This window comes from Oryctolagus cuniculus, chromosome 1 (assembly GCF_051225735.1).
Source record: "Oryctolagus cuniculus isolate XC-2025 breed Fujian yellow rabbit chromosome 1, ASM5122573v1, whole genome shotgun sequence".
Classification (NCBI taxonomy): domain Eukaryota; kingdom Metazoa; phylum Chordata; class Mammalia; order Lagomorpha; family Leporidae; genus Oryctolagus; species Oryctolagus cuniculus.
The window spans coordinates 58,922,898-58,941,082 of record NC_142867.1 but is presented as its reverse complement, the minus strand read 5'-3'; the positions used below and the strand labels follow the sequence as shown (position 1 = coordinate 58,941,082).

The window sequence follows — 18,185 nt, the reverse complement described above, 5'->3', positions numbered from 1 at the left end:
CATTTCCACTGTTTCTCCGAGAGAGGAGCTCAACAATTTCCATTCTTTGGTGCCTCCCCACCTTTGCATACACTTATTTCCTCTTCTGAGAAGGCCCTTTATGTCTCTGCTCTGCAAGATGGATCAATTCGTGTTAGTCTTTCAGATGCAGATCAAACTTTTGAAGTCATTTTTACTCTTCTAATATTGTAGACATATTGCATCAAGTACAGATCTCTGCTACATACTTCATCACTTTATTTGCATGTCTCTGAACTATTTTAGGGCTGCATCCATTTGCCTGTGTGGCCTCACACTTAGCAGATGTCCAGGCAAAGTTTGTGGTAGACAAGGGAATTGAGCTGGTTGACACTGCAATGTTTGTCTCAGTATAAAGGGAAAGAGGAGGGTTATTTAGTGTGGAAGATGAGGGGAGGAATAGAAGCAGAAGCTGAAAGACTGGGGATGGATCGGTCCAACAGGAGTGGGCCCATGAGACGAGAGTCTTGGCTTTGGCAGGAGACACTGGAGAGGACAGATTGGAGCCTCAGGCTAGAGAGAGGTCATGGAAGGTCTTGAAATTTGGAACTAAAAAATTTAAATTTTATTCTGATGACATCTGAAGGTTCTGTTGTCAGGCTTTTGCAGTGAGGTGGGCAGGTTGGAGGGACAGGAAGGAACTGCTGTGAGAACAGGCTGCTGGAGTGATTTATTTAGGTAGTTGAGGACCTAAATCAAGGCAACAGCCATAAGATGGAGAGGAGGAAACAGAGGCCCGTGAGCTTGCCAAGAAATCCAGCAGGATTTGGTGACTGATTGGATTTGAGGGAGAGAGAAAAGAATCAAATTGGACATTGACATTTTGTGCTAGTTTTCTGGGAGAAGAATGAGGCAATTGTTAGTGGCATGAGAGCACGGAGGAGCTTCTTGGAGGGGGGAAAGGACGTGGGGGTGCGTGATTCCTTTTGGAATCAGAAGGGAACTTTGGGTGGTTTTTGCTTGTCCTTTGTATTTTTACTTACGCGAATGATGAAGCCCAGAGAAATCTACCCAGGGTCGCCAAGGTCAGTTCTTGGTGGCAGAATTCAGGCCTCTGAATAGTGGCAGTGAATTTGGCCAGAAGAAAGCTGCCAGAAGGTCCAGATGGAGATTCCATTAGGCAATGAAAAATGGGAATGAAACCATGTTTGGGGTGAATTCGGTCGGCACAACATTCAAGGCGGGAATCTTATAGGTCAAGGACTCAGAGGGGAAGTGTCTGCTGGTAGCCAGTTCCAATGTGGACCTGAAGGCTTAAAGATCTGTTGTTAGGTTCTGTGGCCTAGCTCTGTGTGGGGCTGTGTAGGTGGGGAGGGCTTGTATGGTATCAGCACTTATATTCCTGATGATTATGGTGGGTACATGTGTATTACTTGGATTTTTCTGGGAATGCAACCCGCAATCAATTTATCATCCCTGTGGAAAGTTGTATTCCAAGACTTAAATCCCATTTCCCCCCAAACTTTAGGGATACAGCTAGAACATGTGAAGTTGCCTGTATGGTAATAGATTGGGGGAGGGAAATGGGGTAGGGGAACAGTTAGCTGGGGAAGGCAACCAATTAGCCAGAATGTCCTTTAAGCAGAGACCTGTATGGATCCAAGGTCAGGGGTCCAGATGGTTGGGTGAAGGCCACATATGTCACATGAGCAGAGAGGGCCTCATCTAGAATCTGCATTGCTGCCAAGAGACCCAATGGCTCTGAGACTGGAGTTCCCCTCACCTCCTCACCCCTCCCTTCACACTTCTGCTCAACCAAGCTGTCAGCTTCCAGCTTCCCCAGATGGAGTCTTGCCTTTGTCTTGTACTCTGGCACAGAGGTCCCTTCGATTGGCTAAGGCAGAGCTGGGTGAATACGTGTGAAACATATAGATTACTGTCTGGAGTACTGCCATTCAACTTCAAGGGAAAACTGGTCAAGCCTATGTGGCTCTTTTTGATCTATATAGCTGGGTCTTGCCAATTTCTACTTCCTGTTGTTCTGAAAATTTTTTGTTTTTGTTTTATTTTTTCCTACTGAGACAAAAATGTATGCACCAGCCTGCTTGCTCATGGTGAAGTCTCAGGGACAGCCATGGAGTGCAGACTTGAGATTTGGGTTGTCCATGTCTTAGAAAAGACTTACACAGAGTCAGTCAGGTGGAGAGCCCATGAGTTAATTCCCAGGAAGAGATTAGGTAGCCCAGGTGAGGCTACCTACAGGGAAGCCATCCTGCATGACCTCTTCCCTGGCCTACAGCTGCTGTAGCAGTCACAGGTGGCACTGTGTTAGATCTGTTTCCTCCCGACATGAGAACAGGTGTAGAGAAAGAGGTGATCCTTTCTACCTGTCTGCTTCCTGATCACTGGGAGGGCATGGTCACAGCTTGTGTCCTGATTCTGCAAAGTAGAGATTTAACCCATAGCGATTATGTGCATGGTTGGAATATACCAGTCATGTGTGGCTGAGCCTCTCAGGCTAGACAGGGACTTCTCTGGCCTAGGAGGCCACTCCTGTGATTGCATTGAGTATTCCAAGAGATCTTCTTAGCAAATTTGTCCAGCCTACTTCTGGCAGCAGGGCCTTGAGAACCCTGCCAAAAGGAACTCCTTGGTTGACATCTCTCTCTCTCTCTCTCTCTCTCTCTCTCAGTGTGTGTGTGTGTATGTTTGTTTGAGAGAGGGAGAGAGACAGCATTGGGTAGAAGCCAAAAAGTTTGTTGTAGGGACTAAAGGAAAAGGGCTGAGCCACAGCTTAAAAGCTAGAAGAACCAAAAACGTGTGTCCTGTGTTCCTTGCCTGTGTACATGGCAACTCCTTTCTCTACAGTAGGAATGGTTTCCTTCCTCCAACACAAGGCCCTGTTTCCCCTGAATCCAAGAGATTTTGCATGAATAGCTAGCTCAGTGCTGCTTTATGGAGGCAACAGAGGTATAGACTGGCCCCACGGAAAGCTGCTGCCAGAGGGGAGGATAGAGCAGAACTTCCAGCTTTGGTGGGTTTGACAAAGGACTTGCCTCTTGTGGTAGGAGGTGTGTTATTCCCATTTTGTGGGAGGGAAACAAGTGCCAGAGAAGAGAATTTTTCGAAGTTTGCAGAGCATTATATTTAATTGTCCAAACTGGATGCTTTTGAGAGTGAAAGAAGGTAGATGAAAACTAAACTGCATGGACCGTGGGATAGGACTCTCAGGCACACTTGGGTGTGTGTTATCAAACCAGTGTTCAGACTCCAAATACTGTGAGCAACAGGGCAGTAGAGGGAGGTGGACAGGGGAGAGTGGACTGGCACAGGGAGAGGGGAGTGGTTAGAATGATTTGGGATGGGAATGGAAGATTCATCTAATTCAACATTTTAGCAAACAAAGGAATCGTTCTTGGCATTGACACCTGACTTTGACTGGATGTCATGAAAAAGTGATTACATAAGCCCTTCCTGTGACCAGCCAAGACATCTGGTTCTTTGACGCAGTGCTGCTTACCTGGTAACAGCAACAACAGCCCTGGGTCTGTCTAGGTTTTCACTGCCCTGGCTCACTGGAGCTGCACAATGCCGCAGGCAGGGATTATTGTGTTGCTGGCAATGAGGAAACTGACTCCTGCCCACCCCACCTTCTCAGTCTTTCATGGCAGACAGCAGGTTTTCTCCATCTTGAGGATTTGGCCTCCTTGCCCCTCGAGGACCCTGGTAGCTATGAAGTGTGGCTTTAAATCAGACAGTTCTCTATTTCAATGCCAGTTCTAAACGGATTTGCTGCTGCTAATTGGGGCAAGTCTCTTGACTTCCTTGAGCTTTAAATTCCTCATCTGTGTTTTTCTTTGTTTGGCAGGGAGAGGTGGCAGAGCAATAACAGGCCTGCTTCACTTGGCTGTTGTGAAGACTAAATGAGATGGTAAAATGGTGACTATGGTGCTTGGCACAACTTAGGCGGTCAATAAATAATTTATTATTATTCTCTCCTCAGGAAGCCTGAGAAAAATACTTTGTTAAGAGCAGTGATTGACATCATGCACAGGGCTTGCCCTGAAGTTCATGGGAGAGATAGTATTTTCTGGGTTTCTAGGTGGGATGCAGAAAGGCAGCCCTGATGAAAGTGAGTGGAAAGTCCAGGAGGCAAAAGTGCACAACAGGGGAGGGAACAGCCTGGTTTCAGATGACTGAACCTCAGCATGCAGCATGAGGGTGGTGCACACAAAGCTCAGAGCCCAAACCAGCTCGATGAGACGTGACAGGTAAGTGCAAAGTCCTGCCTTACGCTTCCAAAATCAATTTGTGTGTGTCCTACCTGCCCATGTGGAAAGGCCCACATAAATTGTCATTAATAGAAGTATCATTTTTAGACAGCAGGGGATCTTTTCCTTGCGTTGGCCAAGAATGGCCACACCTGGAGGTGGTGCCCTGTCCCATGCTCCCAACCTCCCACAAACACATTTTGGAGACAGGTAGATGAGGGACTCCAAATACTGCAAGGTTGGGGTCCTTATCCTGCAGAATTTGGAGGATCCTGACTGCTCTTTTTGGGAGGGTTGGGGCAAGGGAACCACTATGTTTTATGTTGCTCAGGATGATTGAGGGTTCAACATAATGATAGTAGAGGGGATTAAAGAAGAGACAGATTTAGTTTTCCATGATATAAGGCATTCCAAATAACTCAAGCTTTTCTCTTGGGCCAAGCAGCTGTCTTAGAGCATGGAGTTATGACTACTTGAAAAGGGTATTGTCAGCTATATTGACTAGAAAGGAAGTTATGAAATAACAGAAGCAGGGTTTGCTCAAAGGCCAAAGGTCTGACTAAAAGAACTGTAGAACTTTGGCACGCAGAAGGCTTTGTGGATCAACCAATTTCTACTGGATCCTGAGGCGTTGGAACCACAGCTGCACCTACTAGGGCAGGTGGGGTTTGTGTATGTGCGTGTGGAATGAGAATGTGAGGGTCCCTAGTTGATAAAACATCATGAGTTAAGGGCATAGAAAGCTGGGTGTAAAAGTGGACTTAAGAACTAATAAGGAAACCAGCTTAAGTAGCTCCTACCATTGTTAAAATTTGAACAAAGAAGCTGGGACAATAAGGGGTAAAAGACTTGAATGCCAACCTAAGAAGTTGGACTTTTTCCTGTTGCTCATAAGGAATAATTAGTGGCTTTTGAGCAAAGATGACTTGTAACATGAGGGTGGGAGGCTGCTGAGGAAGGGCAACCTGAAAGCTGTGTAGAAGCTCCTCTGTCCCAAGTCACAGGCTGGATGTCCCGCTTAGTGATGGAAAGGCTCTTAGCAAATACCTCTGAGGTTACCTCCCCCAAGCAGAGACAGTCATACACTATTCTCTGCTTGGCCTACTCACCTGACTGGGGCACGAGGGCTCTTTCAGATTCCTGGGCCACCCCTTGAAGATTTTGAGAACATGGCATTCTGAGACTGGGAGAACAAGGGTATGTGGTCTGAGGCACACGGCTCACAGCATTCAAGAGGTAGTGGTGGCCAGCGCCGCGGCTCAATGGGCTAATCCTCCACCTAGCGGCACTGGCACACCGGGTTCTAGTCCCTGTCGGGGCGCTGGATTCTGTCCCGGTTGCCCCTCTTCCAGGCCAGCTCTCTGCGGTGGCCCGGGAGTGCAGTGGAGGATGGCCCAAGTCCTTGGGCCCTGCACCCCATGGGAGACCAGGATAAGTACCTGGCTCCTGCCTTCGGATCAGCGCGGTACGCCGTCCGCAGCGGCCATTGGAGGGTGAACCAAAGGCAAAGGAAGACCTTTCTTTCTGTCTCTCTCTCTCACTGTCCACTCTGCCTGTCAAAAAAAAAAAAAAAAAGAGGTAGTGGTGGGTATAGAGGGTACGATCCAGGAGAGCATTGGCCACAGCTCTGGGAAGTCTGACTGTGTGCAACCTGGATCACTGACCACAGTTCCAGCACTAAGAGGAGGTGTGGAATGGCTGTGAGTACCCAGGGCCTCATTTAGTAAGTAGGCTGAGGTTTTGGGTGGGGAGCAGCAGATGGGAGAATGGAGAGTGCTGTGGTTAAGCATTGTGGATGCCCGAAGGGCATGATTTCCTGGTCTGGGTGACAGACAACCTTGCAAGATTGTAGGGAGGCCATGGCAACCCGAAAGTCAGAACCAGTCCGCCAAGTCTGGGGAAACTCCCACCCTTTTTGGAGCAGAGGTAGAATATCATTTTTTAAAATGTTATTTAATTTTTTTTTTTTTTTTTGACAGGCAGAGTTAGTGAGAAAGAGAGAGAAAGGTTTTCCTTCCATTGGTTCACTCCCCTAATGGCCGCCATGGCTGCCGCTGCGCTAATCCAAAGCCAGAAGCCGGGTGCTTCCTCCCAGTCTTCCATGCGGGTGCAGGGCCCAAGCACTTAGGCCATCCTCCACTGCCCTCCCAGGTCACAGCAGAGAGCTGGACTGGAAGAGGAACAACCGGGACTAGAACCCGGGGTGCTGGCGCTGCAGGCGGAGGATTTGCCAAGTGAGCCACGACGCCGGCCAAATATCATTCTTAAGTACTTAGGAATCAGGAGACTCAAGACCTCACTTATTATTTTGGTCACTAAAGAATTTTTGAACCATCTTGTATTGAGAACTGGGTTGGTGGGAACACAAGATTAATAGGACATGTCCCCTGCCTGAATGATACTTAAGGGATGCACCCCTTGCTCAAAACATGCAGCAGTAACCATTGAGAAAATGCAGTGAGTATTCAGAGAAACGAGGTTGGGGTACCTGGCTTGCTGTGAAGGACACATTTGAAGTGTGTCGTGAAGTAATGAAGGGACCGGAGACACCCCTTCCTACTCCTGGCAGAGGGAAGAGCTGTGCACAAAGAAAGGCCCAGGGATTGTAAATTAAAGGGCAACTGTGTGGGAAACAGGTGGTGAGGAATAAATGAGGTTGAACAGGGCATTGGAGGTCGAGGGTTATCCTTTATTAAATTCCCACTATGCATCAGGCATTGAGCATTGATTCTGCATTCCTTTCAGCCTCCCAGCAGCCCTTGGGGCTTTACCTGAGGAGGAAACAGCTCTGAGAGGATGCACAACTTTCCTGAGGCTCCCTGGGTGGTGAGTGACTGAAACAAGGTTCAATCCCGTCTCCCCCCCCGACCCAGACTCATACCCTTCCTTTTTTTTTTTTTTTTTTTTTTTTGACAGGCAGAGTGGACAGTGAGAGAGAGAGACAGAGAGAAAGGTCTTCCTTTGCCGTTGGTTCACCCTCCAATGGCCGCCGTGACTGGCGCGTGGTGGCCAGCGCACCATGCTGATCTGATAGCAGGAGCCAGGTACTTATCCTGGTCTCCCATGGGGTGCAGGGCCCAGGCACTTGGGCCATCCTCCACTGCACTCCCGGGCCACAGCAGAGAGCTGGCCTGGAAGAGGGGCAACCGGGACAGAATCCGGCGCCCCGACCGGGACTAGAACCTGGTGTGCCGGCGCCCCAAGGCGGAGGATTAGCCTATTGAGCCGCGGCGCCGGCCCCACTCTGTTTTGCTACCACATTTAGGGTCCAGATTTTTGTCATGATGAGGTAGGAAGACCTCCATCAGCGTGTGTCAGGCCACTTACACCTTTGACAGGCATGTGTGGGCCTGGCCAGGTAGTCATGGCATACACGCTGGCTTCAGGAAATACATACGCATAGCCACGTGTATTTAGGACAGAAAGCTCTAATACAGCAGGACGTTGCATGACTATTCACAGTATCATAGAAACTGTTAATTCCTGACTGCTATTGGCAATTTCTGAATTCCTGATGGAATTCCTCTATTTTCTCTCCCACTCAAAGTGTATTAGAATGGGGCAAGACAACCCTGATCTCTAATTTATGTGGAAAACCTCTGCTTTTGCGACATTATCGTTAGTAACACATTACTTACCAGCAGCCTCACGTGTTTAGGGCCCCAGGTGAGAACCCTTGAAGGACATCTAGCTAGAGTTGTGCTCCAAGTGGGTTGGAAGGGTGTGGTGAGATGTGGGAGTCAGAGAAAGCCGGGCAGTAGCCCAGCGCTGTGGGGTGGAGAGGAGGGACTGATACAGTTCAGTCAGTGTTTGCTGAGTCCTGTCTGTGCAGGGCTGTGGAGTGGGCTGGGACACCTGCATGAGAAGAGAGCATTGTTTCCATATAGGGCATGTTCAGGTTCTGAGCAGGTGGGTGTTTGTGGGGGCTGCCTGCTCAAATCAGGGTTATTTCTTATCCTGTATTCTATAGAGCTGACCAGGCCTTATAGCTGAGCAGGTCTGCCCTGGACCCAGTCCTCTGTCCAGCTTGGCCATCTTCCTGGAGCCCAGAACCCCAATTGCTTCTGTCTTCAGGTGTACCCAAGTCCTTCAGGCTTTCTAAAGGGAAGTTTTGCCTAATGCCAGAGAGAAGGCCTGAGAAGACCACCCAGGGAGGCAGTCATAACCACTGAGAAAATATGGTACAGATTCAAAGAAAATCTGAACATTTAGGCCCTGATAAAGGTCTTGACAAACCCATCTTCTGAAATAGTGCAGTTTGGGTCATTATATTCTCCAGGTGGGGAGATGCAAGGTGTTGCATATTTACTGGGCACTGAGCTGGGTAGTTTATTCTCTACTCTTTCTTAACCCTTTGACCAGCACTGTGCAGGCAGGTTTTATGTCCATTATACAGTAACCTGAGAGGTTAATGTATATTACCCAAAATAAAAAACTAACCCAGCCCGTAAGTGCTAGTAGAGAGATTTAAACTCAAGCCCACATGACTATGCTATGGCCTCAATGTTTATGTCTTCCACAAATTCATATGCAGGCTCTTCAAAAATTCCATGGAAATGGTGGTTATCTTTTAATTCCGGTTTCCATGAATTTTTAGAAGTGCCTTTATGTGTTGAAGTCCCAACCCCAAGAGTATAGAGTGAGGTGGGCCTTTAGGGAGGTGATTAGGTCATGAAAGTGAAGCTGAGCCGGCGCCGCGGCTCACTAGGCTAATCCTCCACCTTGCGGCGCCAGCACACCGGGTTCTAGTCCCTGTCGGGGTACCGGATTCTGTCCCGGTTGCCCCTCTTCCAGGCCAGCTCTCTGCTGTGGCCAGGAGTGCAGTGGAGGATGGCCCAAGTGCCTGGGCCCTGCACCCCATGGGAGACCAGGAGAAGCACCTGGCTCCTGCCATCGGATCAGCGCGGTATGCCGGCCGCAGCGCGCCGGCCGCGGCGGCCATTGGAGGGTGAACCAACGGCAAAGGAAGACCTTTCTCTCTGTCTCTCTCTCTCACTGTCCACTCTGCCTGTCAAAAAAAAAAAAAAAAGTGAAGCTGTCATCATTAGGATTAGCATTTGCATACAAGAGGCCTGAGAAAGCCAGCTGATCTGCTCCACTGTGTGAAGACACAGGTAGAAGTCATCTATGAAACAGGAATGGAGGCCTTCAGACACTGAAGATACTGAAGCCTTGATGTTGGACATAAGCTTCTGTGGTCTATAAACTATCCAGTTTATGGTAATTTTGTTATAGCAGCCCGAATGGACTAAGTTGAGACTCTTTCTGCGGCACCTGCTCCTCTCCTTCTTCGAAAGAAGAAGCCCTAATTCATTTGGCAAAAAGTGAACCTCAGAAGACTGGGGGGCAGGGACCTGATATCTGTACTCTGAGCCCTTCTGTGGCCCTTTTTGAGTCACAAGGACCACTGCACCTTTCACTTCTTCCTTTGAGTCTGAGAAACTGGGGTATCTTCTATGGGAGAATAAAGGCCTTGTTTTATGTAAAAGAAGAAGTGAGAAAGAACAGAGAGAGACCTCCGGGAGAATTTTAGACACTCCTACTCCCCTGGGGTCCAGCTGACAAACTTCTAGGAACAAGACTGCTTGGGCCCCCAGGGAGAAGACATGAGTGCTGTGTAGTTCCTCTGCAGACCTGTCCTTCTTGGGAAAGTCCCTAAACCACCCTCTGGCCTCAAGGCCAGAGAACGGAAGTGATCTGAGTGGCAAGTGTCTCATGACTGAGGCTAGGGGACCAGTCTGCCTTTTCCTGCCTGCTCACTTCACAGGCTCAAGCTGTTGAATTGTGCTGGAGGAAAGAGGGCTGGGTCCAGGGCTCTTGCCTCCTCCTTGCAGTTGAACCCCTGGCCAGGCGGCTGGGTCTTAGGGTTTCCTCCCAATAGCACCCTAAAATCTGGCCTCACTAAGTGGTCTTGGTCATCAGGCATGATTCACTCTCAGCTGACTGATAATGAATATTAGGAACTGCCCTTACCTGGATGCCATTTAAGGTCTAAGGCTGCCTCTTGGACTGAGAGGGAAGGGGAACACAGGAGTGTCTGGGCAGACACCAGTAGTGCAAGGGCTTGCCCAGTTATGTCCATGATAAGATGAGGGTGTGCACATCCAGGCATCATAGACTGGGTTAAACAACAAAGTGTGTTTTCTCTCTATTATGGAAGCCAGAAGTCCAAGGTCAAGATGTCTGCAAGGTTGGTTTTCTCTGAGGCCTGTCTGCATGGCTTGCAGAAGGTGCTCTTCTCCCTGTTTCTCTCTTCACATGGCCTTCCCTTGCTACCATCTGTATCCTAATCTCAGTCATTTGGGATTAAGGCCCACCCTGATGATTTTGTGTTAACATAATTACCTCTTTTAGAAACCATATTTCAAAATATGAGGCCATTTTGAAGTCCTTGGGCTTAGGACTTCAAGATACGAATTTGGGAGGTAGGGACACCATTCAGCCCATAATGAGATGTTTCCAAAATCCTCAGTGAACAAGGCTCAGGAGTATAGTGAATTTGGAGAGGTACTCACTGCTAGTCCTGCCAAGGTTGGGATCAGGTCAGTAGGGCAGGCCCAGCCCAGCCAGTGGAGGTTTGACCAGCCTGGTCCAAGGGCTCAGCCCAGAAAAGCTCTGGCCAAGCTGTTTATGTGTAGTTTGGCTTTCTGTGCAGTATCTTCATGTGGCTCCCATGTGGCCCTCTGGTGAAGACAGCTGCTAATACCCTCTAGGCCAGGGCCTGCAGGGGAAGCCCCGATTTCCTTGACCCAAGCAGGAATCAAGCAGTTGTTGAAAATGTACACAAGCCAGTATTTAAGGGAATTCTTTGACCTCCTACTAGTTTATTTTTTTAAATGCAAAACGAAATCTATTGTATTGAAACAAAATTGAACTGTGCAACAAGTGCCAAAATGAAGGTTCAAAATACAGAATAAATTTTGATGAATTCAATTTGTATTTACTTAGAGCCTACCAAATTCTTAAAAAAAAAAATTTATTTATTTATTTGAAAATCAGAGTTACACAGAAACAGAAGGAGAGGCAGAGAGAGAGAGAGAGGTCTTCCATCTGCTGGTTCACTCCTCAAGTGGCCTCAGTGGCCAGAGCTGCGCCCATCCGAACCCAGGAGCCAGGAGTTTCTTCTGGGTCTTCTCAAGTGTGTGCATGGGCCCAAGGAGTTGGACCATTTTCTACTGCTTTCCCAGGCCATAGCAGAGAGCTTGAAGGGAAGTGGAGCAGCTGGGACTTGAACCAGCACTCATATAGGATGCCGGTACTGCAGGCGGCAGCTTTACCTGCTATGCCACAGCGCTGGCCCCAAGGCTAGCAAATTCTGGGGCCTGTCCTGATGTAGGAAGCTAGGGAGACTTGTAGGATGTAGCTGACTGTAGGCTAAAGTTATGCATGAAGCCCTGAATACTCTAGATAATAAATGAAAACTTGCCACTTCAGATCTGTTTTTCTTTTTCCTTGTTGCTTAGCAATTTTAAATAAAAGAATGAGGAGAAATGCCTGGTTTTATAATCTGTCAAAGGAAGGATACATCCTCTTCTCTTGTTGTCCTTTGGGAATATAATTGCATCCATCATTTATGCTGATGCCAGGCCCAGGCATGGCTGAGTTTCCATTATGATGGAATTGCCTTTGCCTCTGAATATCAGACTGTAAGAGAAAGGAACTTCAGGTTAGGAGAGAGTTGTCAGGAGAGGCTGTCACAACCCACAACCCTTATTTCAGAAAATCACCAAGGTCACATATCCCTTCTCCCTTTCACTCTCCACTCAGATACCCAAACATTAAACAATCTTTTTTTGTCTGCAAGCATTTACTGAGTGTCCACCTATTTGAGGTTTGTTTTGCTGGGCTCTGAGGCTAGGGAGGTGAATAAAACATATTCCTCTCAGTCAGCTAAATTTAGAACAGGGAGCAGATCAATTGAGAAATACTATAAATTATTATCCTTGTGAATAATGTAGACAGCCCAGGTGATAAGGGTGGTATGACAGGTGCAGAGTGGAGGCATCTTCAGGGACTGGGCCTAGTGCTGTCGGGAAAAACTTCCTGGGCAGAGCGTTTGGATAATGCCTCAGAATGGGTGGGTTTGAAAGTAAGGATGGAGAAAAGCTTTCCAAGTAGAGGAAATAGAGAAAACAGAGACAGGAAAACCTCTATATTTTGGGGCTAGGGAGTGGTCCAGTGTGGTTGGAACTCGGAGCCTTGTGAGGAGTACAGCTGGAAAGGAGACTGTGTCAGAGCATTCTGACCCAGCTACGAATGCAGCGTCTATCCTGCAAACAGTGGGGAGGCATGGAACATTTGGGATCAGAGGAGTAACATCAGGAGCCCTGTGGAGCGCATCCTGCAGGTACTGGGAAAGGTGGCTTGAGGGGGAATTGGCTAGAGTTGGGAAGCTCAGAGGAGGCAGCTTTTGTGATGAAGGTCTAAGCCATGGTGAGATGAGAGGTGGGGAGGGTTTAGTTGGATATTAAAACCTGTTCAGGAGCCGGCGCCATGGCTCAATAGGCTAATCCTCCACCTTGTGGCGCCGGCACACCGGGTTCTAGTCCCGGTTGGGGCGCCGGATTCTGTCCCGGTTGCCCCTCTTCCAGGCCAGCTCTCTGCTATGGCCAGGGAGTGCAGTGGAGGATGGCCCAGGTGCTTGGGCCCTGCACCCCATGGGAGACCAGGAAAAGCACCTGGATCCTGGCTCCTGCCATCGGATCAGTGCGGTGCGCCAGCTGTAGCGGCGGCCATTGGAGGGTGAACCAACGGCAAAGGAAGACCTTTCTCTCTCTCTCTCTCACTGTCCACTCTGCCTGTCAAAAAAAAAAAAAAAAAAAAAACCCTGTTCAGGGAATCTGAATAGCACTGTGGAAAGAACACCATGAGTCATCAAGAATTTAGGTTCGAATCTCAGTCTGTTGGAAATTTCAGTTTCTGCTGAATGGGAAGATAGAATATGTCCTCTCCCAAAAAGTATATGATTATTAAGGATATTATTAAATATCTACATTATTCAAAAGGGGGGTGGTGGTATTTTAAGCTTTTTTTTTTTTTTAAAGATGTATTTATTTATTTGAAAGGCAGAATTAGATAAGGAGAGACAGAGATCTTCCATCTGCTGGTTCACTTTTCAAATGGCCACAATGACCAAAGCTGGGCCCTGCTTAAGCCAGAAGCCAGGAGCTTCTTTTGGGTCTCCCATGTTGGCGCAGGGGCCCAAGCACTTGGGCCAACCTCCACTGCTTACCCAGGTGCATTGAACAGGGAGCTGGATTGGAAATGGAGCAGCTGGGACTTGAACTGGTGCCCATATGGTATGCAGGCACTGCAGGCCATGACTTTAACCCACTGTGCCACACTACCATTCCCTCTTTTAACCTTTTACTAATAAAAAATACACTGAAGTTACAAAAATAATATAATGAATCCTCTAATCCATCACCCAATTTCAACAATAACTTCTTGCTTGTATTTTGAGATGAAGCTTTAGGGAAGCATTCAGTTTTAGGTTGAGTTTGAAATGTTTATCTGAATCTATTGGCGTTAGGTTGAGACAGTAAAATGACTTTATATCCGCTGGTTCTGCCCTGCAGGTAAATGGTGTTTGTGTGTGTGTGTATTCTCTGTTGTGAGAAGGAGAATGGGGTTCGCTTTCTTTGAAGATTGTATTCTATGGCAGGCAGGTGCTGTGGAGCAGGTGAGGTGTGGACAGGGGAGAGGATGGAGGTAATGGCTGCTGGTAGGGCAGTTTGTGGGGTTGGATGCTCCCGTCATCCATTCACTGGAGGGTGCTTTTTTCCCAGGACCTGACTCACACTGGCCAACCTGACAATGCTGATCTATAAACCAGACACCAGTGGACTAATTTACTTTGGCAGGCATTGTCCAGTGGCCATAATGCAAATGTTTGCCCTCCCACACCACCCTCTTGACATTGCCCTATATGGAAAAGTGAATTATGGCATCATCTGCAGGTTGCCCGGGAGCCAAGCTCCTGACAGAGGGCACCATGTAGACTGTGGGTGCGTCACCCAGGTTGTGAGTGGGCCTCCTAGCTAATGAGAGTGCTTGAACCAGTGTGCCACACAGACCAACACTGACCAGTCTTGCTTTAGACCCTCTTGCTTTGTCCTTCACTAGTAGTAGCCTGGCTTGGCGTATAGCAATTGTTCATACCACTCAACTAAATGCCATTTGAGTTTAGCATCAATTGCAAAACAAAACCAAGATTCCTCTGAGACCAAGATATCAGCTTTTTGGTTAATAAAGGTAATTACAGAATGTGGTCCATAGGGTTCCCAGTGTATCCCTTTGCTGAATTCACCTACCTACCTCTACTGCACATGCTCAGTTCTGTTTCTCCTTCCTACCAGTCAGGTACTTAGCTGTCTCCCAGGGGAGGAAGTCATGAAAAGAGAGGATGTCAGTGTCTTCCCCTTAGATATCTCCATGACAACAAGAAACAAACTAAATGAAGGCTTGAGCCTGTGTGGTAGGAAGGCAGAAGTTCATTTGGACAGATCCGGTTGGGCATGGTGTCGTAGAGAATGTAGAACTGGCTGTTGAACTTTTAGTTTTATTGGATTAAGAGTGGGGGAAAGGCTGTTAGGCTGAGGTGACAGCATGAAAAGGGTGCAGTAACATAAACTGCTGTCCTGTGGCTAAAAGTATCCGGGACTCAGAGGAATGTGGAAGTTGGTAACCGTGAGCTGCACAGTGGTTAGGAACACAACCTTAGGGTCAGGCTGCCTGGGTTCAATTCCGTCTTTGCTGCTTTCTGGATATGTGATTTAGCCAACTTATGTAACCTCTCCAGTTTCCTTGTCTGTAAAATCTGGATGAAAAGTTATGGATATTGAGATATGAAATACATATAAGTACTTAGCTCAGTGTGAAGTGAGTGCTTAATAAGTAACTGTCGTTGTTATTGCCAGCACTAGTCCAGGACAGTTTGGGTTAGTTAAGAAATGTGTTGGTGCCAACTCTTGAGTTTGGACCACTGAGGGAGAGGCTAGGTATTGCTCAAGTGAAAGGAGACCCTCAGGTCCCCCAGTTATGAGTACCTGAACCCAGGCTGTGCAGTGGAAGTGGGAAGGATGGGGTAGAGGAGTGTCCTTGCAGAGAGAGATCCAGGGAGGCCTGGACATTGTTTGAAGGTGACAGAGGGGCCAAGGGAAGGGTCACAGGTGAAGGTAGTGTACATGGTTCCATGAGGAACCCAGAGTGCTTTGTGCCAGATGCCAAAGGAGGACGGTATTTCACTGAGTTGCCAAGGAAGATAATCCCAGGTGGTGCTGCCTGATTACTGACCTAAAAGCTTTACCTCATTAACTCATTTAACCTTCACAACTACCCTTTAGCTAGGTGCTTCTATTATTTCAATCTTGTATATGAGGAAACTGAGGTACAGAGGTTGAATGTCTCACCCTAGGGCATATAGTTACGGATTGTCAGAATCAGGCTTCTCACCCAGGTGGGCAACTCCAACTTGCACTTTTAACCCAACCCTAGACTGCCTCTCAAGGAAGTAAGAACTGGGTCTAGCATGAGGTACAGTGGGTTAAGCCACCACCAGCATCCCACATCAGAGCGCTGGTTGTAGTTCCATCTGCTCCACCTCTGATGCTCCACCTCTGATCTAGCTCCCTGCTACTGTGCCTGGGAAAGCAATGGAGGATGGCCCAAGTGCTCCTGGTAGGAGCTCCTGGCTCCTGGTTTCTACCCAGCCCAACCCCAGCTGTTGTAGGCATTTAGGGAGTGAACTAGCAGTTGGAAGATCTCTTTCTCTCTGTCTCTCCCTCTCTGTCACTCTCCCTTTTGAATCAACTTTTTTTTTTTTTAATGGAGTAAGAATGCCAGCAGCTAGATAGAGCACTAGAGCAGCAGCGTGCACGTGTGCATACAGGAGTGCTCACAGCTCTAATATCAGAGCAAATGGGAGGTAAGCCATTGGGCTTTGACGCCAAGGAGAAACATGAAACAGCAACCAGGGAGTGGGACTGTGGGGTCATAGGAAGTGTTTGAGGATAGCAGAGGCTTTAATATGAGAGTACTTCAAAAAGTTCTTGGAAAAATGGAATTGGAAGATAAGTTTATTTTGGTGCAAAATAATTTAAGATCCATGCATATGAGGGACCTTTACAAAGTTCTAAGTGCATCTTACCAAAAACAAGTGCATGGATTTCAAAATTCTTTTGCATCAAAACAGCTCACCTCATAATTTCATGTTCCGCAAACTTTTTGAGGTACCCTAGTACCTGTGTGGGTTGAGAGACAGGAGCAGGAGAGGTGCAGATTCAGCCTAGAGGTGGGTAATCGAGAGGTTGGATCTCTGTGACAATAAATTAGGCATCAAAGGGAGGAGAGGCAGCTCCTCCACGGGTTGGAGGGAAGGTTGTAGTGCAGAGAAAGAGAATCGAGGAGTTCTGTTTATCAAAGAAAGTTGCATGTTGGTTTGCAGAGAAGGAAACATGAAATTAACCATGAATTGGGTGGGGCAGAGGCTGAGGCATTTAGTCTAGGGATTAAGATGGGTTCCACACTAGAGTACGTGGGTTCTATTCCTGGCTCTGACTCCTGACTCCAGTTTCCTACCGGTATGGACCCAGTCGTGGCTCAAGTAACTGGATTCCTGCCACCTACATGGGAGACCCAGATTGAGTTCCGGCTCCTGGCTTCAGCCCAGGCTTAGCTCTGCTACTGAAGACATCTAGGGTCCGGGGAGTGAGCCAGAAGATTAGGAGCTCCCTCTCATCTGTCTCTCTGCCTTGTAAATAAATGAAAGAATATCCTGGGCACACTGGTGTCTAAAATGCAGCATTCTGAGGGCAGAAGGAAGGGGCAACTGACTCTTGGTTCCTAAATAGAGGGAGAGTAAGGGTAGGTTGAGTCCAGGGAGGCAGAGTGCACTAAGGAACAGGTCAGGGTGAGCTGGGAGGTGGCTGGAGAGAGCAGAGGACCCTACACACTGACTGCTGACATGAGGCAGGACAGATGGAGCCAGGGGTATAGAGGTCCCACATTGTCCAAAATAATGGAGTGGTAAAAGGGAAGATGGGGTCAAAGAGAGGTGTGGGGAGGGGACAGGCAGGGAGCTGAGGCAGGCAATTAGAGGGGACGGGCTACCATGCCTGGACATACTTGGAGAGGGATAATCCAGAGAGTTGAGATTGCCTGAGAAGGCTGCTTCCTTAGCTCCTTGCATCCTCCTACAGTTTTTTAAAAAAGATTTAGTTATTTATTTAAAGACAGAGTTACAGAGGCAGGCAGAGAGAGGGGGAAAGAGAGACAGATCTTCCATCCGCTGGTTCACTCCCGAGATGGTCGCAATGGCTGGGGCTGGGCCGATCCGAGGCCAGGAATCAGGAACTTCTTCTGGGTCTTTCACCTGGATGCAGGGGCCCAAAGACCTGGGCCATCTTCCACTGCTTTCCCAAGCCATAGCAGAAAGCTGGATCGGAAGAGGAGCTGCCTAGACTCGAACCAACACCCACATGGGATGCCAGCACTGCAGGAGGCAGCTTTACCTGCTATGCCACAGTGTCTGCCCCCCTCCTACATTTTTGCTGGGGAAAGTGGGTGGCTTTCAGGTAGTTCCCTTGGTGCCTGTTCCCCGAAGGATGCAGGCCAAGTTCCGAGGGTGAGGGTGAGAGGAGGTGAGCCTTCCCAACCTGTTCCAGCTTTTTTTTTTTTTTTTTTTTTTTTGCTATCACTCTCTCCCTGTTCTCTGGCCACAGAGCTACATCTTTGTAAAGTAAAACTGAAGACTATTACACAGTCATCCCCCAGTATCCTTAAGGGATTGGTGCTGTGGCCTCTGCAGATGTGAAAATTCATGGTTGCTCAAGTCCCATATAGGAACTAGTGTAGTATTGGCATATAACTATGCATGGCCTTGCATGAACTTTAAGCCACCTAGATTACTTATACTACTATATAAATGCTATGTGAATAGTTACTGTAGAGTATTAT

The 18,185-nt window shown here is 48.0% G+C and overlaps 1 protein-coding gene across 32 annotated transcripts in view; it reads left to right on the top strand.

Moving 5' to 3' along the window:
- Positions 1-18,185, top strand: part of PPFIBP2 (PPFIB scaffold protein 2) — a 172,829-nt gene that overhangs the window by 6,037 nt on the left and 148,607 nt on the right. For 3 of the 32 annotated variants that reach the window (XM_089329448.1, XM_089329458.1, XM_089329473.1), the window contains exon 2: positions 6,975-7,055. The exons of the other annotated variants lie outside the window; for them this stretch is intronic. The gene's annotated coding sequence lies outside the window, so the exon portion shown is untranslated. The remainder of the gene's footprint in view (positions 1-6,974; positions 7,056-18,185) is intronic. 32 annotated transcript variants of the gene reach the window in all.